At 44.0% G+C, this 12,556-nt stretch overlaps 1 protein-coding gene across 2 annotated transcripts in view; it reads right to left on the bottom strand.

The window, feature by feature from the left end:
- Window positions 1-11,662, bottom strand: part of fam3c (FAM3 metabolism regulating signaling molecule C) — a 48,815-nt gene extending 37,153 nt beyond the window's left edge. The window contains exon 1 of one of the 2 annotated variants that reach the window (XM_028813097.2): window positions 11,547-11,662. The gene's annotated coding sequence lies outside the window, so the exon portion shown is untranslated. The remainder of the gene's footprint in view (window positions 1-11,546) is intronic. The other variant, XM_028813090.2, reaches the window with a different exon arrangement.
- Between the last annotated feature and the right edge of the window lie 894 nt (window positions 11,663-12,556).

Raw genomic sequence — 12,556 nt, 5'->3', positions numbered from 1 at the left:
TATGCAGCTACACTAATTTATGAAAGCAATAATTGCATTTAATAACTCAGGAGATAAAAAGGAGAAGGGCTTCAAGCTAAATGTTTCAAACTACATCCACAATTATGATAGTAAGATCCAGATATATTTAAAACTTGTGTCTACTATGAACTTACAGTACATGGGCCAAATATGTGATAACATTAGACTTATTAAAAAAAAATAAAATTGGTATCAGAAGCGGACATGCAGCTCTACCACCACTTCTCCATATGCTAAGGTCTACTAGCCCAGGTGCACAGACAAGGAGTTGGGAAAAAGTGTGGCAGATCGAGTTGCTACTGACCCCAAGTGAGTTGTGAGAAACAGGGCTGGTGGTAAAAATGCACATGCACAGGTAGATCATAGAGGCGTTGTGAGGCTGCGGTGAATGGAGAGTCTCAAAGCTAAGATTCAGATCTGGAACGCAGTTTGCAGTACCAATTCAGTAAAGTGGCAAAGAGACCCGAATATCTGCTTCTTCACATAATGAGGTTCTCCTGCTTGCCCAAAGCTGACCAGCAGTGAATGCTTCTGTTGCACCACATGACACACAGCACTTAACATCTCCATTGTGCCACCTGCCAGTACATCCCGCAAAATGCCAGCTATGCCTTTTGACAACACAACACTCCCAAACCCTGTTGATGTGCCCTTGTCATCGGCTGTACAACTAAAGGTGCAGAGAAAACCACCCTGCCATTTCAACAAGCTTGAGGCCCGATGCCAATGGTATAAGTGGCAGCAGGGGTCAGTGACTTTGAAGGGCGAAGGGGGACTATGCAAAGTCACCAAAAGATGAACTGTCATTATATCATCAATAGCAGGAGCACCTATAAAAATAGCATCTCTGCACAGTCCTTTTTCCAAATAGTGCGGCAAAAGGCAAGCAATCCTTTCAAACATAGCAAGCCACTTCAAATGCCACATAAAGAGTACAGAATCCATCCATTGTGGTGCTCAGCACCAATGCTACAATAAATAATAACGAGTCTGCTGCTTACCTTGTAAAAAAAAAACAAATGGTTCTTCTCTCTCTTGCTACGGGATTGTGGGCAATCGTCTCCTATTCTCAGTCTGAGTCGGCGTGCCTCACTCATAGTAAACATCCATACGAGCGTATACTGTTTACTACAGCATTAGCATTGTGACTGTGTGTGCGCACGCGCTTGTGTGTTTATGTGTGTGTGTGTGTTCGCTCGCGTGCGCTTGTGTGTATGCGTGTGTGCTCGCTCGCGCACTCGTGTGTGCTGTGATGTGCGAATCCCCGTCTTGCACACTAAAACACAAAGCTAAGTCTCAGTACTTTAGCAACACCAGCTTTATTCAGCTTGAAACAGACAGCAGTCAGGCAGGGCCCTGCGCATTTATAATGTTCCTTGTTCCTTGTATCACCCATCGACGGCAGGCGCTTATAGCATGTCCGTGATCTTTTCGGATTCGCTTTTACGGCGAACTGCTACAGTGCTGGGTGACTGCAATTGCTTTGGGACGCTATTCCGCGTGTCGTTCCGTTGGGTGGAATCCCACAAGAGTTTAGAAACTCACTCACACTAGCCATGATTCTTTTCAAAGGTAAAGTGCAGGTTAATTTGTTTTATGTATTTTTACTTTATATTTTGTATTAATCATTTTTATATGAATAGGTTTGGGTTGTGGAACAAATCATCTGAGTTTCCATTATTTCTTATGGGGAAATTCACTTTGATATACGAGTGCTTTGGACTACGAGCACATTTCCAGAACGAATTATGCTCGCAAAACCAGGTTCCACTGTACTTTGTTGTTCTTACTGGAAGTTTGACATAAAGGTACACAACAATGTTCAACTGTATAACTATCTATACACTGAAGCTTAAACTTATTTTTCCTTGGACATTCTAACCACTAAACAAAAATCACAACTGCAGTATGGACAACAGAAGTGGCAGAGCTGGCTGACATTTCACCAGAAGTACATAAGCACTACCATGTGCATATTGCCTATTTACACATAAAAAGTTACTTCAGGTATAAAAATCAGAAATGTAAAAAATCTTGACACTTGAAATAGATTATTACAAAATGTCACACTATATTCAAGATTCTGACTAATCGGTCTTCATAATATCTGGAAATTTCATTCATTTTTGTAGAAATCCCGCTTTGCTTCTGTGTCTTTGTGTACATATACATACATCAAAGCATTCAGGGTGTCCAACACCTGCACGTCTACAAAGGCAGTTAGTTGTATGGAACTAATGAGGAAAAATGTCAAAGTGGCTAACATCAGGTACCTTAACAATGTCCAAAAATAACTGAGAAACTCAATCTTAATTGCAAAATTCAGGGGAAAACAATATTCCAGTTATTTATAATTTTTGAATGAATCAGAGCAATTGCCTTTCTAGAGCATACAGTATCTATTTTTGGTTGAAGAGAGCATTGCCCTTCATATACTTTGCATTCAGCTGTGTTGACCATGAGAGAAGCTTCAGCAAATACAAGATACATACCTCAGACAAGAGAGACAATCAAGCAAGTGCTTCATAATCACATACTATACTTCAAAGGGGATGTGCATCAGAGATGGAAATAATCCAAATTAGAACAGCTCAAAGTTAAAACAAATTGCACCAGATTAAAGCCATTAGAATGCAAAGAACTTTACATTTGGTGAATTCAAATGGTTTAGGTTTAAATTATATCCTGAACTTAAACTCATTTATGCCTTCAAAGTGTTGCTTCTACTAAAACAGGAGTATGTACAATTTCTGAACCATTGTTGATCATACATATTTTCTCAAAGTAAAAAATGGCTAAAAATCCAAAAACCTGAATAAAGAAATAAAAATAGAAATAAAATAAAAGCCAGGAAGAAATAAAAAGGGTTTCAAAAGTCCCAAAAGATACCACCCTGATAGCCTCTACTAATCCCAATTAATGTCTAATAAGCCTTTCAAGATATTACATTCTCAGGCTAGCTTAATCCAATTCATTAACCTCTTACGAGAGCACTGGGTGAAAGATGAGAAACAATGCCAGATAAGAACACAATGGTGAACACACCCACACTTACACTGGGACAATGTAGAACTGCCAACTAACCTAACACTACACTCGCATCACTGGGGATAAGGGAAGAAAAACCCAACTGCCCAGAAGAAACCCATGGAGAAATGAGCAGAAAAGGCAAACTCAACTGTGACTGGGTCCCAGACTTGTACCAACACAATGGATTCTATAGTCAGCAGTGCCACTGCTCTAGTCACCCTGAATTTTAAATATAAATCACAAAATAACGGCATATGGGTTAGCTCAATTAGCTTAGGAGCCAAAATTAAAACACAAGGATTGGAAGTAGGATACCACAGAGATCATTGAGGAGGCTGTTCATAAGTAAACATGACATTCTGAAACTTGCTTACTTAAATACCGAGTCGCAGGAAAGTACAGTCTATTTAGGAAGGAACTAAACACAGATGTAGTAGCAGTCACACTCACACAGAGTTAAAGTAGAGTCATCAATTAAGTTAAGAAACACGTCAATTCAATCTGTTCTTAGAAAGTACACTTCAAGACAATAACCCAGAATGTTACACACTAGTTGTGAATGCAATATAGTTAGAAAATGACACAATATAACATACAAATTGAACATACAACACTAAAAAAAACAAATAAGATCCCAAACAATTCATGCAAAAATTCACTTTTTTTTCTGTCAGTGCTAACAAAATTCTTACTGGGAGTCACAGTGGGTAGCACCAACATTTCACTGCTTCAGAATCAGAATCCAGGATTCTGAAAACTTCCAGATGCTATCTGCAAGGAAATTGCATGATTGCCACATATCTCTATGTGGGGCTTTCTATTGTTTTACTAGTTTCCCATAGCCTCACCAATATACATGACCTTTCCAGTAATATTTACTTACAGCCTTCATTTAAACAATTTTAAAACATTTTAGACAGTTGTAGTACACACTCATATCCAGCAGTCAAGTAATAGGTCATCTACTGGGTGTAGGACTCTATAACTCACCACAAAAAAAGAAGTAGGTACAGCATGTGCTCAGTAGGAATACAATGCATACATCCTCGTTATCCATGAACAAACAAATGTTATCTTCTTCAGGTCTTGATACATACTGGTTTTATTTTTTTTTTCTCATTACAAAAGAAAGCCCAGACATTACCGCTAGTAGTAGCAATTACCTGGTTGTTGTCAGTGTCGTTTGTTTATTTTGTGCAGTGTGCCAATTCTTATTACAGTGTGCCTTATTGTGACTGGCTGCTAAAATGTACCATTCTCACAATATTATTGTAAAACTGTGCTGAGAAAGCATGATGGAGTTGCATAATCCATCATCTGCAAGTTTCAGCAAATGCACTCATTAGGAGAGAAATAAATGTTCTCTAGACTGAAAGTCGCATAATGTAATAGTGGGTTTAGATTGACTACTGATTAAAAAGTGCCCGTTATGGACTGGTGTCCACCCATTAAAAAGTGCCCATTATGGACTGGTGTCCACCCTTCTGGGGAATCCTTACTCGTGCTCAGTGCTGCTGGAATAGACTTTAAACCCTCTGTGGCCCCAAAATGGATCAAGTGGATCTGAAAATGTTACATTAAAGTCTTAGTGTTAAAAGGTTTTCTTCTTCATCCTTTTATTAGATTCTAGTGTCAAAGGTTAGCTCCACTGTACAATGGAGCAAAGGCCAGACAACAAAGACGATTACCACAGAAAACCATGAATAGTGGACAATGGGTCCGTCAATAATAGTGAGAAAATTCAATTAAATTATAAAGGGAGCTTTTAGATTAAGAAAGCAAAACAACAATAAATTACAAAAAAAATGAGCACGGACAGAAAATGTGCTGTTGATATCAACAAATATAGCACACGATATGAATGACGCAATTAAAAACTGTTAAGGTGCCAACATAAATATAGTAAACTAGCCAACCCGCGGCGTAACATACGCCGCATAATTATGTATTGATGGGTGAACACTTGCTGAACAACACAGTTGTCCAAATGGGGTGGGTTTGTGGATACCACTGTGCGAGTGAATGAAAAGATAGACCTTTGGAGAGAGCAACATACAATTGTCTGTGACTGAAAGCGGGATCGTCTGTGACAATGGAGGCCACGCTGGTGAAAGTTACTTCCCAGCCCCCCCCCCCCCTCCCTCTCTCTCAGCAGCACGGGAGCCTCCCTAGCCCCCCCTCTCTCTCAGCAGCACGTGAGCCTCCCCAGCCCCCCCCCCCCCCTCTCTCTCTCAGCAGCACGCGAGCCCCCACCCCCTCTGTCTCCTGCTTCGGGCATTTCTCCCCTGTGCACTGTGTGAGCGAGTGAGGAGAGAGAGAAAGCCGGTACGTTAAAGTGAGCGAGAGCAGGCTCGAAGGCAATGTGTTCCTGTGGTATAGCGGGTCCATAGCTCCCCTTCAAAAGGCCATTTTTAATCAGGCGACTGACAGTAGTGGAGTCAGGCACAGAGAAGGTCAGCTGCAGAGAGAGCGTCTCGACTGTTGCAGGGCCTGAAGCAGGTGAGAGCTAATGAAAATGAGGCACAGGACTTATTGGGTTTTAAAGACTGCTTCCTTCATTGTGTTTTAACTTCAGTTTTAAAGGATTGCGCGGCTCTCACTTGCGCTGCCCGTGTGTGCCTCTGTCTTTCTCTGGCGTTGCCTCTGTGTGTGTGTGTGTGCGCGCCCCTCTGTCTATCTGGCGCTGACTGTGTGTGCGCGGCTCTCTCTCTGGCGCTGCCTCTGTGTGAACCAAGGTTCCACTGAGGTTGACTAATGAAAAGTCAACGTGGCTCAGAGCTGCAACTGTACTGTGGCACAGACAAACAGAAACGGTCTTTGGGTGTTGTGGGCGTGGCACCTTCCTGCGTGCGCCATTGGCGTCTTACTTGTCGGCGGTTTAGTGAATCCACGCCCATTCCGGCGTGCTTTCCATGGTCGGCTACTTTTCTTCTGGCTTAGTGAATTATATATATATATATATATATATATATATATATATATATATATATATAGATTGTTTTAGCCAATTTCAGGTTTGAGAAAATATGAGTCATTTATTTTAATGAGTTGGGTAGTGGCCGAAGGCGGGGACCTTGGCGGTCTGATCCTCAGCTACAGAAGCTGGCTCTTGGGACGTGGAATGTCACCTCTCTGAAGGGGAAGGAGCCTGAGCTTGTGCGCGAGGTCGAGAGGTTCCGGCTAGATATAGTCAGGCTCACCTCGACGCACAGCTTGGACTCTGGAACCAATCTCCTTGAGAGGGGCTGGACTCTTTACCACTCTGGAGTTGCCCCCGGTGAGAGGCGCCGAGCGGGTGTGGGCATACTTATTGCCCCCCGACTTGGAGCCTGTACATTGGGGTTTACCCCGGTGGAAGAGAGGGTAGCCTCCCTCCACCTTCGGGTGGGGGGACGGGTCCTAACTGTTGTTTGTGTGTATGCACCGAACAGCAGTTCGGAGTACCCACCCTTTTTGGAGTCCCTGGAGGGGGTGCTGGAGGGCACACCTTCTGGGGACTCCCTCGTACTGCTGGGAGACTTCAATGCTCACGTGGGCAATGACAGTGAGACCTGGAAGGGCGTGATTGGGAGGAATGGCCCCCCCCGATCTGAACCCGAGCGGTGTTTTGTTATTGGACTTCTGTGCTCGTCACGGATTATCCATAACGAACACCATGTTCAAGCATAGGGGTGTTCATATGTGCACTTGGCACCAGGACACCCTAGGCCTCAGTTTGAAGATCGACTTTGTGGTTGTGTCGTTGGACTTGCGGCCACATGTCTTGGATACTCGGGTGAAGAGAGGGGCGGAGCTGTCAACTGATCATCACCTGGTGGTGAGTTGGCTCCGATGGTGGGGGAGGATGCCGGTCAGGCCTGGTAGGCCCAAATGTGTTGTGAGGGTCTGCTGGGAACGTCTGGCAGAGCCCCCTGTCAGAAGTAGCTTCAACTCCCACCTCCGGCAGAACTTCAACCATGTCCCGAGGGAGGTGAGGGACATTGAGTCCGAATGGGCCATGTTCCGTGCCTCTATTGTTGAGGCAGCTGACCGGAGCTGTGGCCGTAAGGTAGTCAGTGCCTGTCGTGGCGGCAATCCCAGAACCCGTTGGTGGACACCGGCGGTGAAGGATGCCGTCAAGCTGAAGAAGGAGTCCTACCGGTCCCTTTTGTCCTGTGGGACTCTGGAGGCAGCTGATAGGTACCGGCAGGCCAAGCAGAATGTGGCTTCGGTGGTTGCTGAGGCAAAAACTCGGGCATGGGAGGAGTTTGGGGAGGCCATGGAGAACGACTTTCGGACGGCTTCAAGGAGATTCTGGTCCACCGTCCGGCGTCTCAGGAGGGGGAAGCAGTGCAGTGTCAACACTGTATATGGTGGGTATGGTGCACTGCTGACCTCGACACGGGACGTTGTGGGTCGGTGGGGGGAGTACTTCGAAGACCTCCTCAATCCCACTAACATGCCTTCCAATGAGGAAGCAGAGCCTGGGGACTCAGAGGTGGGCCCCCCCATCTCTGGGACTGACGTCATCAAGGTGGTCAAAAAACTCCCTTGGTGGCAGGGCCCCGGGGGTGGATGAGATACGCCCGGAGTTCCTCAAGGCTCTGGATGTTGTAGGGCTGTCTTGGTTGACACATCTCTGCAACATCGCATGGACATCAGGGAAAGTGCCTCTGGATTGGCAGACTGGGGTGGTGGTCCCCCTCTTTAAGAAGGGGGACCGGAGGGTGTGTTCCAACTACAGAGGGATCACACTCCTCAGCCTCCCTGGAAATGTCTATTCGGGGGTTTTGAAGAGGAGGGTCCGTCGGATAGTCGAACCTCGGATTCAGGAGGAACAGTGTGGTTTTCGTCCTGGTCGCGGAACAGTGGACCAGCTTTACACCCTTAGCAGGGTCCTGGAGGGTGCATGGGAGTTCGCCCAGTCAGTCTACACGTGTTTTGTGGACTTGGAAAAGGCGTTCAACCATGTCCCTCGGGGAATCCTGTGGGGGGTGCTCCGAGAGTATGGGGTACCGGACCCCCTGATAAGAGCTGTTCGGTCCCTGTACGATCGGTGTCAGAGTTTGGTCCACATTGCCAGCAGTAAGTCAAACCCGTTTCCAGTGAGAGTTGGACTCCGCCAGGGCTGCCCTTTGTCACCGATTCTGTTCATAACTTTTATGGACAGAATTTCTAGGCACAGCCAGGGTGTTGACGGGGTCCAGCTTGGTGGACTCAGGATTGGGTCACTGCTTTTTGCAGATGATGTTGTCCTGTTTGCTTCATCAGGCCGTGATCTTCAGCTCTCTCTGGATTGGTTCGCAGCTGAGTGTGAAGCGGCTGGGATGGGAATCAGCACCTCCAAATCTGAGACCATGGTCCTCAGCCGGAAAAGGGTGGAGTGCCCTCTCAGGGTTGGGAGCGAGATCCTGCCCCAAGTGGAAGAGTTCAAGTATCTCGGGGTCTTGTTCACGAATGAGGGAAGAATGGAGCGTGAGATCGACAGGCGGATCGGTGCGGCGTCCGCAGTGATGCGGGCTCTACATCGGTCTGTCGTGGTGAAAAAGGAGCTGAGCCATAAGGCACAGCTCTCAATTTACCAGTCGATCTATGTTCCTACCCTCATCTATGGTCATGAGCTATGGGTAGTGACCAAAGGAACAAGATCACGAATACAAGTGGCTGAAATGAGTTTTCTCCACAGGGTGTCTGGGCTCTCCCTTAAAGATTGGGTGAGAAGCTCAGTCATCCGGGAGGGGCTCAGAGTAGAGCCGCTGCTCCTCCGCATCAAGGGGAGTCAGATGAGGTGGCTCAGGCATCTGATCAGGATGCCTCCCTGGTGAGGTGTTCCGGGCACGTCCAACCGGGAGGAGGCCCCGGGGAAGACCCAGGACATGCTGGAGGGACTATGTCTCCCGGCTGGCCTGGGAACGCTTTGGGATTCCCCCAGAAGAGCTAGAAGAAGTGGCCGGGGAGAGGGAAGTCTGGGCATCTCTGCTCAAGCTGCTGCCCCCGCAACCCGACCTCGGATAAGCGGAAGAGGATGGATAGATGGATGGATGGATTACCTTACAACAGTTACACAAACAGAGCAAAGGTAGGATAAATGATTTGCTCTAAGTCAAAAAATAAGACTAAGTTGGAACTCAATGAGCAACCTTGGGATACAAGATCTACCACCTTACCACAATACCACATTAAAAACCACTTTGGTGCCAGCAAGATTTCTTCTGTGCCTATGGTTCATTAACTGCAGCCACAGAAATCTCCAAAATAAATGCTGCTTTTACAAATTATTCTCTAATGTGTGTTTTCTACTAAAACATCAAGATCCATTTTCTCAGCAACTGAATGTAACATCAAGCAGGACCGAATATCAACACTTACTGAACCACAATTCCTGTTTGTGCATTATTATTTAGTTTACTGTTGGATTTTTTGTGACAAATTTAAGAACACGCCAGAGATTTGTATTACCAGTCTGCATTTCACTGAGCCCATATTAAATCAGCAAAAGAAGCCACTGTACAAATAAACCTCAAATCTAAAATGTGAATGCCAGAGCTGATAAAAATATTATCCAAAGTGGTTACAGATTTTTAGAATTGGGTATTGTTTACACCAATTCATTTTTATGCCTGATCAATCCAAGACCCTTCAAGTAAAATAAAGCAACCTTTTTGAGTAATAAACTCATGATCAATTTACATTAATCTTGGGGTTCAGCAGTAACACCATGCGTCTTTTAAAAACTGCCCTAAAGAAAAAGTAAACACATAATACGTCACTAAAATGACAAACTCAAAAGACAAACTGCAAGCTTCAGTGGGAAAAGAAAAACTAAAGAAATACTGAATGACACTAAGACGAGCTTGGAAAGCACTTGACTAAGAGCAGAGAACAATTCCCTGTGAAAACAAAGAAATCCATTGGTAAATGAGAAACAAGCTGGAGCCTAATAATAGATGGTGGGATGCATTTCAGATTTAACATCTCAAAGACAGTTCAAGAGTGATTTACATGCCAAAAACTTATGGAGAAAGAGGCTTTATCTCCTCTGTTCTATTTAAACAATACTGGAATCAACCACTATGACTATGACCATACCTTTACAAAAATCACAACCTAGCAAGCTTTCAAAGACAGAGTGCTGGGTGTGGGCTGGGGCCACAAATTGAAATGTACACAGCGAGTCATTACGTGGCGACTAAAATGTCAACCGTATTGTTTACAGTTCAATGCCTTACCCGTGTGTCAGGTGGACTGTACCTGCAATTAAACGTAAGGAATATTTTTATTATTATTTAAAAGTGCAGAAGCATTGCCCAACCTCATTTCACCTTTACACTCTCACATTATGCAATCGATATCGATTTCAGTGTTGTATCATATTTTAAGGGCACTTTCATCCATGTACCGGCTTAATATAAAATCTCACTTTAAGGACTATTAATGGCCCTAACTGCCTCAAATCTTTTCTTCAAGTCTATACTTTATTTTCTGTAACCGCATTACCTGTAATAAAAGCCGCTTAGTTTCAGCTTCCATTCTGGACTAAATAAATTTTGTACATTGCCATTGCGCTTGGCCTCACCTTTTCGTATCGTCTACGAACGGAACTGCAGGCGAAACTCTCAATTATGCCGCTGAAACACAATTTACGGTGTATATATATATATATATGAAAATGAAGTATACGTGATTGATGTTTGAGAATCAGTAAACCATAATGTGCAAACAGACCATGCCCGCGCGTCTTCAAGCTACAGCCGCTTCTACATCGCTGGAAGCCAGAATGCATCCCACGCTCAGCCCTGGACGGAACACCTACTGAACTCTCGGCACACTCGTGCACTAACACGAATCGAAAGTTAGCTCGGGACACAAGTATTTGAACTACGGGGAAGGAGCCAATGCACGTGAGTAAGACTATACAAAAATCGTGCCGGGAATGGACCCCAAGGTCTCTGGATAAAGCCATGTTAACCACTAGACAACGGTGCGACCACCTCCATCACTTATCTGTAAGGGCATATCATTTAAATATACAAACCGCTTATTTTATTATTGGTTAATAAAAAGAGTACTGAAAACAATTAGCTGGTGGCAGAGAAATGAGCCATCCCCGCTTATGTCCTGTCACACAGAAGCGGCTTTCTAGGATAAAACTGTGTTTTCACTGATAAGCCGATTTACTGGTAAATAGTTTTTCTATAATATGCTTTATACGGAGCGCAGATTGTGGGGCTGCAGGGATGTCACACAGTCTCAAACAACTTTATACGCAGCATAAGTGATGTTTTCTCCACCAGTATTCACTCAAAATATTCCTAACAATTTCACTGCTAACAGTCCTCATAAGGCTTGAACTGACCGCCGTAGGACGATCGTCACAACTCATTACTAGGTCGATAAATTCAAGCACGCGAGACACCAAGCATTAGCAGGAACACCGCTACTCAGTAAATTCAAAAAAAAAAAAAAAAAAAACAGGAGTCTCACGCGACATCGTGGAAAAGGAGAGATGTCCTTACCTGCCCAGTGCCACGACGAATTCGTTCCTGCACTCCTTCCTGGATTATTAAAGATGAGTGGCAGCCTCTTTCTTAGATGCGATATAGAAATGCGCGTTCCATCGCTCCTAGCGGCCTCTATTGAGGAGGACTAGTAACTGCGACCCCACCGCCAAGCGCTATTCAATTACACTTCGTTCTAGGCATTTCTTTTTCCATTCATTCATTTTCTATTGCAGGGTCTCACGGAAGTCTTAGTAGAATCAAGTTGGAACCGGATAAAGCTCTAGTCCACAGAAGTCATTTTAAGATTCAGTTCAGTATACAGTACTTTATTTTTCATTCACACTCTAGGCAGGCTCATCTAAGCACATAAATAGGGTTAAGGCATTCAGCTTTGCAAAACATTAACTTTTTTGTTTTGATTAGTTGTTGTAAAAAGTTTATAAAGGATGCCATAGGTACATGGTACAGGTACATGTTTAAAACTTCTCCAGTTTGCATTGTGGTGTAGCTGGGTACATGGAGAGCTGTAACACTAGAACATTGGCTAAGTCACTAAAAACAACAATACCTGACTAACATAAATTGTTTGGGTACTTTTTCTCTCCTGGGCACAATTCATCTGTTTGTAAATCTGCCTTTGTTTTCTAAATGTACCGATATATAATACCTAGGTTTTCTTTACAAATTACCCCCCTTAAGGTCAAATCTATTTTTTCGTTGCTTTGCAGAGGGAAGTTCTTGAAGAGGTTATCTGCTCATTTGTGAACATGAGATTCACTCTTTCCCTTATGTTAGAAAATATGGCAAAGTAACAAAAGAACAAAGTATTTTGCCACAGAGTTTTGCATATGTTCTTATTTCTTACATGTACTGTATAACCTTTCTAAAAATCACCTCAGATCTACAAGGTTTATAAGTTTGTTTGTAATGAAATACTACCAGAATTGTTCAAAACTGAGTTATGTGAACATACAGCAGGCACTGTATTAAACTAATCTAACACTTTGTCTATCTATCCAACAGTT

This window comes from Erpetoichthys calabaricus, chromosome 1, assembly GCF_900747795.2.
Source record: "Erpetoichthys calabaricus chromosome 1, fErpCal1.3, whole genome shotgun sequence".
Taxonomy (NCBI): Eukaryota; Metazoa; Chordata; class Cladistia; order Polypteriformes; family Polypteridae; genus Erpetoichthys; species Erpetoichthys calabaricus.
Note: the sequence above shows the minus strand (reverse complement) of the source record. Positions and strands in the feature narration are given on the sequence as shown.